Source organism: Mastomys coucha, unplaced genomic scaffold (genome assembly GCF_008632895.1).
Source record: "Mastomys coucha isolate ucsf_1 unplaced genomic scaffold, UCSF_Mcou_1 pScaffold1, whole genome shotgun sequence".
NCBI classification, from domain to species: Eukaryota; Metazoa; Chordata; class Mammalia; order Rodentia; family Muridae; genus Mastomys; species Mastomys coucha.
In genome coordinates this window covers 41,217,402-41,229,278 of record NW_022196891.1, presented here as the reverse complement: position 1 = coordinate 41,229,278, position 11,877 = coordinate 41,217,402, and the positions used below count along the sequence as shown (strand labels likewise).

Here is an 11,877-nt window from a genome sequence, read left to right as displayed (position 1 = left end):
GGAAGGAAGGAAGGAAGGAAGAAAGAAAGAAAGGAAGGAAGGAAGGAAGGAAGGAAGGAAGGAAGGAAAGAAGGAAGAAAGAAAGGAAGAAAATGGGGGAAGTAATATACTCTCAAAAACATGTGGATGGGGAAGAGGTGGCAGGAAACCATTCAGAGTTTTGTGACACAGCACTTGAGGGGTACCATGCTTAGGTCTACCTGGACCCCTGTGCTCTTACATATAATCACACAGGCATGCAGCCTGACCAGGAATGTGAGCAGGACATAGCTTCACAGGAAGGCAGAACTCTTGGGCATCTGTGATACACATTTCCTGTCGGTAAGTTATTTTTCTTATTCCATTTTGGGGAATCATGAAAATCAGAGGTGTTATGCAACCTGTCCATGGATTTTCACATCACTAAAGAAATGGTATTACCCAACTGTCTGTAAAAGGCCACCACTGACATTTATTTCTCTTTGCTAATCAGATATGCTAAATTAAAAAAAAAAGACAGGTAAAGAATGCGAGGAGGAGGAGGTGATCTTTTCTCCATTAAGAGTACACAGACAGACTGTGCTGTGAGAGACAAGAAACAGGGAATCTGAATGGCTGCCTCTTGTGAACAGACAGTGTAACTCATGATAACTAATAGTTTCCCAGATGTGAACATTTCAGAAAGAGCTAAGAAATGGAAACTTTAAAAACTTGGTTCTGTCATATAAGCATATAACCTTGGGCTTGCTACAGGTTCTGGGCAAACCCATATATATAATAGAGCACAAGTGGTTTTATTTATTTATGCATACTTTTTCCTACTATTCTTAACAAATAAGAATATTTTGGACACGGATAGGAAAAATATACAATGATATATTTTTGTTTGTTTGTTTTTTCGAGACAGGGTTTTTCTGTGTAGCCCTAGCTGTCCTGGAACTCACTCTATAGACCAGGCTGTCCTCAAACTCAGAAATCTGCCTGCCTCTGCCTCCCAAGTGCTGGGATTAAAGGCGTGTGCCACCACCGTCTGGCTACAATGATATTTTTAAAATTTGATATTTTTTACCAGAAACTAGAAGTATTTGAAGATAGACTTTTTATGTAATGTTTGTAGGTTATTATCTGATATTGATAGCAACCACTGGAGGGCATTGTTATAACCCAAAATGAGACAAAGAGGGACATTGGGAGACCCTGTTACTACATACACCAAATAAAATGAAGACTTTGAGAGATGGGGGGTAGGGAGTGTCTCCGATTCACCCACCATACTCCAAATAAGCCAGGACTAGAATACAGGTTTTGGAGGACAGGGGTTTCTTTACCTCTTTCAATGTAGTTTAACTTTTTCTAGAGCTTAATTACTCAAGCCTACCTTTCTTTTCACATACTCTACAAGAGCTTTTCCTGTTGAATATATTCAGTGGCCAGACAGCTTCCTGAGCCATCAGGTACATGAGAGACATGAGGTCACATGTAACTACCCCACGACCCCAAGTGACCACAGTCTCCAGCACTCTCGTCTCCACAGGATATAACCATAAGCTGCATGACTCCTTCCCTTCCGACTGTGGTTACTCAAAAGGTAAGAAAGCAGCAGCTACTGGGCAGAGGAAAGGACAGGGGATGAGGCATCTTTTCCCCTGGAGTTCACTATAAACCAAAGGAAGGCGATGATCTTTCAGGGCTGCTAACCACCCCTCTTTCCTTCTCAGATTCCTTTTTTACTGCCACCCACAGAACACATTTTATAAATAAGACTATTTAGTCACTGGCTGAAAGGAAATACCGAAGGCTATTGGTTGCTTAATGATTCCGTGTGTTAAAAAAGAAATTAATGACCAAGTCTTATGTAATCCCAAGAGATCATAAATTGACAATAAAGAATATTAATACCATGCATAAAGTTATAAATGTGTTAAGAAAAACACTTTAAGAGATTCCGATACTCTGCTTGTGAGCATTTATAGCCACTAGAACATATTTTAAAAACAAAGTATGTTTTCCTCAGACAGGAGACTAGAGATGGGACAGTCCACTTCAAATATACACAGTAATAACGGCTGTAAATGATGTGCCCACCCCTACAACTTCTACTAGTTTCTGCTCTCTTACATGCATCTTTCCCAGCATATGTCAGCCCCCTCCCATTATTCATTTAAATGTCACAGTCTCACCTGGTCAGGGCTGGAACTCTGCTTGTTCGTGTTCTCCCCCTTTAACCAGCACCTACAACCCTACATTGGCACTGATTCCTAATACCTACTTCTGCTTTTAATGCCTATTGATTTTGGTATCTTCCCCCAGAATTTTGCAAAATACATAATATGACAGATGTATGTAAAGGTATTTTATAGATCTGCTCTTATTGGATTAACAACCCAAACTCATGTGCCCGCTCTGGTCCCAAAGCCTGGTCTACTGGTTTCACTGTCTCTAGAAAGTGTCTCCTTTATCAGATCCCAATAAGAGTGTGACAAAGATTGACAGCAGAAGAGTCTAGCAAAATACAATGACCCTCTTGGCACTCAGGCTCACGTCTCTCCTGACCACGTTGTTTGTGTATATTCCTTTCTCATTTAGTCATATAATTGCAGATTATCTGATAAAACAACCTTCTTCATTTTCATACCACTTTTTGAAAAAAGATATTTCTCCATTGAACGTGAATACAAGATTTTAATTTACTTTACTTTAATTTACTTTAATTTTATTATTGCCTGTCATTTTTAGTTTATATTCCACATTAATAAAATCATTGCCCTTTTTTGTTTTCACTTAAATTAAAGCTTTAGCTGATACAGAGCATAATTGTACTCATTTATGGGGTACTATGGTTTGTTTTGGTGCGTGCACATATTTTGCTATTTAAACAGATTTGAATCAGAAGAACCTCATCAACCTTACAGGGTGGTTACAGAGAACAAAAAAAGGTACTTGTATATTTCCAAAAACTTGGAGAGAGTTCTCATTTCTTACCACTTTTTATTCTTGACTCTCTCATTTCACCCAAGATACCCCTGCCCACACATGTACTGTCCAAAATATCAGTACTGATACATGTCCTAAAAAAGACTAGAGTTAAAGGAAGTGGTCATGATGAAAAACAGAACTGAAAATCTAACGTTTATTTTTAGAGAAAGAGGTCTAGCTCATTCCAGCATGGATATGAGCAACCACCACCACCCCCTGACACACACACACACACACACACACACACACACACACACAGAAGAATCTCTAAAGTAATACTGCTGTTATGAATGAGTGAAACCTTTCCCTCCCCCTCTGAAACATAGCCCCTTCCACATAAACTCAAGAACACTACACTCAAGGAGCAGCTCTCTGGTACAAAGCTGAAGATTTTTATCTATGATAAACAATTAGAAAATCTGTTATCCCACAAACATACATTGCTTCCAGTTCTGATTTTTGTTTTGGTTCTGTCCACCTGATAGTGCTTAGCATCAACACATGCCCTCTTCTATTTTCTGTTCTTATGAGCTTTTCCAATTGCTAAGCCATATCATATCACCCCAAACAGGGTAAAATTCTTCTTTCTCGTTGTAATCTAAGCTTGATCTAGTCCATCTAACAGATGCCAATTTTATCCTAAAGCAGAAAATGCACTTAGAATTAGTGTATTTTTAATCATATCTCAATCTGGAAAGGATTATAAATGAAATATATAGTTATAAAAGGAAAGAAAGGAAAAAAAGAGTGGAACGATGAGGTAATGAGGCCTCAGAATGAAGGCAAAATGGAGAGAAAGGCTATGGACTAGAGCCAAAAAAGACTTAGAAATGTGTCCCATAAGAAGCCAAGAAGCCGTAAACTCCCTATGTTTTGATCGAAGTTAACTTTAAATTTGTTCAGGAAGAGCAAATCAGGCATGGGAGGACCCATTGTGCCAGTTAGTTTCAGTTGTCAACTTGACATGACATGGAGTTATCCGAGAAGAATCCTTGATTGAGGAAATGCCCATAACCTTACCTCTCAGTACATTTGTGGAGGGTTTTCTTAATTGTGAACTGGTAGAGGACATCCCAGCCCACTGTGGGTGGTACTATCCCTATACAGTTGAACCTAGGACTGCATGACTGCATAAAAGAGATGACTGAGCATGAACCAGCAAGCAGGCTTCCTCCATGGTTTCTGCTTCAAGTTCCTAATTGAGTGCTTGCATTGATTTTCCTCACTGAAGGACGGTGATTTAGAAGTGGAAGCATAACCCAAATGCACCCCACCTCACAGCTGCGTTTGGTCAGAGTGTTTTTCATCACAACAGAAAGGAGATTAAAACACTCATTGATCTCTAAATCAAATGTGTCCCTAACCTCCAAAAGACAAAAATTGTTCAGAAGTGCTACTCTGCCTGGTCCTAAAAGCACAGAAGTGTTTCCACCTGAACTTATTCATGGAAATAAAGATGATCAAGTGGCTCTCTTTTTAAAGAAAAATGATACCTTGAGTTTCTCTCTGATGATTTATCTTTCTTTTCATCCATGCACTCTCTTAAAAAAGGGTGCTCTACCCTCCTGACTCACTTTGCTCCCCTCTTAGAGATCTGCCTGTGGCACTGAAACCTCCATTGCCACAACCTTTCTAAAACTGACCCACAAATGATGTCACTGTGTCAATGACTTCATAGTGAACAACTGTTTCACAGTATTATCTGCCTCAGCCGGGCATGGATTCTCTTTCTTCTGAAAGTAAATCTAGCACCACACAGCCTGAGAAGTTTTCACCAACAGTTGCCCTGATGTGACTACCTCTCTGCTCAAGTACTCACTGACATCAATCAAACCAAGGCAGAATGTGTCTTCCGGTTTCTAAGTGTTCATGGCCAGCATTTCTTCCTTCTCATATTTACTCTCAAGTCCAGGCCTAGCAAATGGCAGGTTTGATTTTCATGACATCTTCGCTGCTCTAGTACCCACATTCACATACTGAGCTCTGCCTTCCGGCTCTGTGTCACACTGTACCGAGTGATGCCTAGCCGAGAATACAGAAGGAGATGCACTCCTTTATTGGCTACATACTGGTAAGACATTGAAGTCTGCTTTGACCTTAAAATTAAATAACTGTTTTTATATTACTAGCAATATACTGATGTAGTTTACATTTTATTAACTCTACATGCCCTACCTAATTCTAGCTCTCCAAAGCTGACTTCACTAATTTTCTCCCTAGATTTTTTTTTTTTATTGTCTACTGTGTGGAGTTCTGTTGGCAGCCTCTCTCCAATATCACTTAATACTTATCTCAGAACCTGATTAGCATGACACTTTGTTTCCAGCAGTCACACATCCTGGTTTCACATACTGACCATGTTCAGTTCTCAGATGTCTAAAAGTCCATGTTCTAAAGGTTATGGGGACTCAAGTCTACCAATTCTATCCCCTTGAAGTCTGTATCTTAGCCCGCACAGCAGTCAGAATCCCAGCTTCTTGCTGTGGGCTCTATATTATTCATTCCACTCTCTTCTCATGTCTCTTCCTGTTCCTCAATTTTAGTAGCTGCACCTCTCTTATTCAAAGCCAATTGAGCTTCAAGTTTCAGTTTAAGTTCTAGTTCATTGAGAACAGTCTAGTTTTCCACAGTGTTTCGTCTTTTCGCAATAGCAGATGTAGCTACTGTAACGTGTATGAGAAGAACTATAACATCAATATATAGCATTATTATATCTTGCCCTTCTCTATTCCCCAAAGTGTGTGACAACTGTTCTTAACAACTATGCAGTTATACAGCAAATATTTGACTTCAGCATGAATTGACATCATAACATTCCAATCATCAAAACAGGAAAACTTAGCAATGTTTACATAAGACAAATTATAAAATTTTAGACCATAAATTTGACCCAACTAGGTATAGATAAAGAGAGGGGTAGAAGACAGGCAGAATCAGATTACTTAATGCCAAAAAGTGCAGAAAAACCTTGGTCTCCAAAGTTTTTGGTCTCCAACTTGCAATCATGTTTTCAACAGAAATTCTATTCTGTTTTTGATGTATTTTAGAAAATGGACATTAAATAGTCTAAAGATAAATTGTAAAGAGCCAGGCAAATACTGTATGATGTTAACAGATCCAGGGTAATTTCTAGTTCTTCCTCCCTCAAGAGGTTCCAGTGCTTATTTTAACTCATGATGTTATAGTTTTCTCATACATTATAAATAATACAGTTTCAAAATGATCAAACTTCTCAAAATAATTTTAGCTACATTTTACATTTTTAAAAAAATGTAAAAAGTTATATCTTTAGTTTAACAGATTAATAAAAAGTAACTATGATCAGAATACAGAAGAAAATAAGATGGACAATTTAAATTTCCATGATAATCAGCTTTATAATAATACAGTTTTCTAAGCTAATCAATGTCACATAATTAATTTTGAGATGTATTTCATCATAGATCACAAAGAAAAGACCTAGATAAGGTTTTCTGGTGGTTTCCATCCTTATCACAAAACACTATTCCAGCCCTTTGTGAATAAAATACTAAATTGACCCTGAATTCCACAAATAACTATGTGACCTAGAATCAATCATCTAACTACTCTGAGTTTTATTTCATCATTTATGATATATAATAATAAGTATTCTTTCCTCCAGCCTTCGTTACTAATGAATGGCTAAGCTTGTTGCTGTAAATAAATGGGCACTAGGACATTTCTTTAAAAAATAAAATTAAACCAACTTGTGGATGAAGATTAGACTTCTTCCGCTTTGTGGTCTCACATGTCTGACCACAGTAACTATTTTTAATCAGTGTCTGTGCTTTTTAGTGACATCCAACTCCACACACCACAGTCATCATCCTTATGATGATGTAGAGGGGTGTGTCGATCTTGTCATATCCTTTCTGTTCAGTTTTTTTTTATGATTCCAACATGAACTTCTACTATGGCAGTCTTGAAAACAGCAGAGTGAGATGGGCATAGACTGCTCACTCCTTAACTCTGCAAAAAGAAAAAGGAGGTAGTCAGTTGTCAAGACATAATTTACTTAGCTAATAAACACGGAGTGGTTCCAAAGAGGGCTTCTGTAATGATCACAAATTAACATTGTTTCTAACTCTGATTCAATTAAAGTCTTAAGAATGAACAGGACTTTTAATGGCCGTCTAACTCTGTCTCTGATAACAATGAATGGTGAGTGTGTGCTCTCTGCCACTGAGCTGCTTACAAAACTGAGGGAAAAAAATCATGCTCAGATTTACATGAACGTGGGTTTGGCTGGAATTGCTAAAATATCAATACGCCGTAGGCATTTGAATGTTGTAGAAGGTCCCCAACCTGAAATCAGACATTTCTAAGTTCAATTCCCAACTATGCAATTTCAAAGCATACGACCCTAAACAGCTTAATAATTCATATTGCTGGGATAGCCTGGCTTTAATAAGACTAAGGAGAAAATGGGGGAGTGATGAGAGGGTCATAAATTAACAATAAGTACTAAATTGAAAAACAACAAAGGTTAAAGGTAAAGACGATAAAGGTGGAGAGGTTTACAAAGAGTGTTGGGAAAAGGCTTCTCTGATGGCAGAAGGAACATGATAGTACCTATGATCTACACTACATATGACAGTGCCATAAGGAACATGATAGTACCTATGATCTACACTACATATGACAGTGCCATAAGGAACATGATAGTACCTATGATCTACACTACATATGACAGTGCCTCACCCTTCTCCAAAGAATACAGAACAGTCATTGCTAGAAACTGTGCAGCTATGCAGGAAATATGTGATCTCAGCATGAACTATTTTTTCAATTTTAAATACTTCAAAATAGAACTGGCAGCTGACACAAAGGGTCAAGATGTTTCCTGCAAAGCCTGATAACTTGAGCTCAAGAAAGTGCAAACTTCCTCAAGATGTTCTCTGGCCTCTGCACACAGACCGTGATAAGCCTTTATGCATGTATATACATACACATACAACTACATACATACATGCATACATACAAGCATATATACATACATACATGCATACATGCAAATATTTCAAATAAAAAAGCCGTCTGGTGCCTTTTTTCTAAGTCCAATTAACTGTAACCCTGAGGAAGTGAAGAGAGGAGCTTTCTGTCCTGATGGCAATGATTTCTTCAGGAAGAATGAGTGAGCAAAAGCTACCAGCTAGGATTGGTAGCACAAGACGAATATTAGAAATGTAATCATTTTTGAGAATCTGGGTGCTGAAGAGAAGTCAAAGGGTATACTGAGCCTCATCTACCTCTTTTTTTCTTTTTTCTTTTTCACAAAGAAAACAGATTGCATATCACTTGTGTAAGAAGAAATTCATCTTTGTATTTAAACAACTCGTGCTTGAAGTAACATGATGAACCAATGGCAACAGTGGAACTTTAGTTCAGGTTGGCCTCAGGTTGGTTAAGTATTCTTTTTTTTTTTCTATTTTTTATTAGATATTTTCTTTATTTACATGTAAATTTCTCCTTTCCCAGTTTCCCTTCCAAAAAAAAACCAAACAAACACAAACAACAAAAACAAACCCCTGTTGCCTCCCCCCCCATGCCTGCCACCCCACCCTCTCCCACTTATTGGCCCTGGCATTCCCCTACACTGGGTTAAGTATTCTTAACCAAAATACTATGTGAAACAAATAAATTTTAAACAATATGACAATATGTAGATAAAATCAAAGGAAAATCTGAAATAAGATTTTAAATTTAGACCTCAGTCTTACATGCTACTCCAATAGATCTACTAATAGGATCCTGACTACTACGGAAGGCCCAATGCCCAGATCGCTCCTACTATGCTATCCTTAGACTGCTAGTATTGTTGACATATGTGTGATCTCTGGAAGAGGTCAGAAATGATACACAACCATATGATGCCATACACATAAATGTGTACATTCAAGGAAGCATACGCACATGTGCTCATGCACACACATGGATAAACACACATATGCACATTCTCAAATGCCCACACATATGTTCATACACACATGCACTCATGCACACAGACATCACACACACACACACACACACACACACACACACACACACACAGATACTGGTACCACTACAACTGCTGCAGAGCCCACCACTATTTCTAAACATTCTTACTGGAAACAAAGAGAAAGCCTGAGAGAATCTAGCAAGTGAGAAAGAGTAAGTCATATTTATCACAACATAAGGGTCATTGTTTTCTGCATTGAAAAGTAGAAACATGTAAGTCATAATACTTCAACAGTAAAGCAATGATAACACAAAACTTTAGATTGCCATAAGTGATGCATTAGAAATAGGTGGTTACTTTTCATCCTCTGGTAAACCTAGAGAAATGGAGACTCCATCCAGACTTTGTGGCAAAACCATCCACACAATTTCTACAACCACTAACCTTGGTACAAGGACCACAATTGTAAAGCTTGTACGTAAGTCCCTGGCTACCACCTGCTATAACAAGATAACTCAGGGCCAGATGTTTCCCTTGGAAGCAGGTGCAACTGCTGCCCCTCCCCCTCCCAGTACTCCTACCACTGGAGGGAATTTGTAGTTCCTCCTTTTCACGTGACTCACTTCTAACAGACAAATGATCGACACTCATGCATTTGATCATATATTAGCAAATATTTGATTTTTAACATACTTGATCACATATTGAGAGAACCTAAAAAGTGCCTTTTCTTGTCATTTTCTCTGTTCTACACCTGGTAAGAACTGAAGTCAATAATAGATCACTCTGAAAGCTTCTAAACACTCACAGTTAAGGTTAAATTAGTTCATTTGCATGAAACCCGCCTTCATGTAAGTCCAGGCACAGTGCTGGAGAAGACACTTGAGAAAAGGGGGGAAGAGTTGGGTCAGTTTACATCTCTTTCTCACCTTCTCCACTCTCAAACTGTAGCTCTCAGCTCTCCTCAGCTTTCCCTCTGTGAATAAACAGGATGGCCAGTGGAATCTGCAGATATGAAAGAAGAGTGTCATCATTACTTAACATTGACCAGCTTGCTTCTCTGCTTGTTACTGTCACAGCACAGGGCTATAGCTCCTACTTCATGGAATATGGCAATAGCTGTACAGTGTTAATTCCTAGCTACTTTTCCCATAGAGTAGCTATAGAAGCTCAGGGATGAAACTACTCTCTCCCAAGAGTATACTGGCCACCAATTACAGTGGCACACAGTGACACCTAGTGGATAACAGTGTATTTTGAACTCTCAAGTTGACGTAAGCATTTTCCAGTTCTCCCCTTCCCCTATAAATATTCAGTATTTCTTTCTGTGAATTCGGGAAGTTTTTGAAACAAACGAAAATGTATACAGTTTCCTCTTACTATTACAAAATGTAAATGCTCACAAGAACAGTCACCTCTTAAGACTTTTATGAAAACAAATCTTCAAGTGATAAATTAGCTAGCAATCAAACAGTTTTAAGAAAAGGGTATAGGGCTGGAAATATAGCTCAGTTGCTAGAGTGTTTGCCTAAAATGCATCAAACCCTGGATTCCACATACTGCATCACACACCTGTGGTTGTGGATTATGCTTGGGATTCTAATACTGGGGAGATGGAGTCTTCAGGATCAGAAGTTCAAAGTTATTCTTCAGGACATTGCAAATTTGAGGCCAGCCTGAGATTACATGATATCCTGTTAAAAAAATTATTTAAAGGCAAAAATGTTGCAATTTCAAAATAAACTTGTGAATTGAAACACACTGACACCAGCCTTCTAAGAATATGAAAGAGAATCCTTTACCAAAATTGCTCAAGGAGAAGCCACAGACTTATGGCCTTGACCTATTCTACTCATTGACTGTGTAATCTTAATCAAATGACGTGACCTCTTCATGCTTTTGTTTTATATCTGATATCATAAGAAGGTTTAGATTTAGATGATCCTTCAGGGACTACTCACAAAAGATGGCAGATTTCTGTGCCAGTCATTGAACATAGAGATACTCAGTTTCACTGAGAGTAAAATACAATCCAATTTTTCCCACATGGACCTTTTTTTCATAACATAAACTCATTTGTACCTAATATTTAATTTAATCATAATTTTAATCATAAATGTGTCATAGTCTCACTAGTTATTGAATAAAATGCTTGTATTAGCTTTAAACATTCTACACATTTGCTTCGGAGCCATAAAAAGGAAACTGGGCCCGAAGCTCACTTTACTAATTATAGCACTTGAGAGGCTGAGGCAGAACTGCCACAAATTCCAAACTGTCCTTGAATGGAACTGGAAACAACCATTCTACCTGAAGGAACCCACACCCAGAAGGACAAACAACGTTTCCTCTCATACGTGGATGTTAGCTTTAAATCTTTAGATGCTGTGTTTTATTATTCATATACATAGATGTTAGGAAACTATTAAGGGCCCACAGAGGTAAGGGGTATCAAGAAAGAGCGATTAAAATATAGTATTATAAGCAGGGGAAAGAGAATAATGGGACAGGAAGAACTGAGTAGTATGGGAGTAAGGGAACAAAGCAGAGGGGCAGCTATGATGAGATATGCCGCCTCAGGGATAACTAACACCATAGACATTTTGAAAAAGCCGTGATAAATTACTAATGTATAAGCTTCCTAAAGTATTTCATAAATGTACATATAATACGTTTAAATGGAGTTTTCCTATAAGAGAACCAAAAATTTCCCAACTAGACACCACATGCTAGCAGTTACAAAGCCTACTATGATGGATAAGAGAACTGGCTGCTCTACCAGAAGACCCAGGTTCAATACCAAGTTCTCCCATATCACAGCCTAACTCCAGTTCCAGGGGATCTGATACCCTCTTCTGGCCTCTGTAGGCACTGCAGTCCTGAAGTGCACAAGTATACAGATGCAACCAAACACCCAACGATACAAAATAAATAAACCAAAAAAGAAGAGGAAAAAAAGA

General features: G+C 38.2%; 1 protein-coding gene across 1 annotated transcript in view; it reads left to right on the top strand.

Annotated features, from left to right (window-relative positions):
• Nucleotides 1-4,715: 4,715 nt before the first annotated feature.
• The window catches only part of Rgs13 (regulator of G protein signaling 13), a 62,641-nt gene continuing 55,479 nt past the window's right edge, over nucleotides 4,716-11,877 (top strand). Inside the window, exons 1-2 of the mRNA XM_031384379.1 lie at nucleotides 4,716-5,026; nucleotides 8,256-8,375. The gene's annotated coding sequence lies outside the window, so the exon portion shown is untranslated. The remainder of the gene's footprint in view (nucleotides 5,027-8,255; nucleotides 8,376-11,877) is intronic.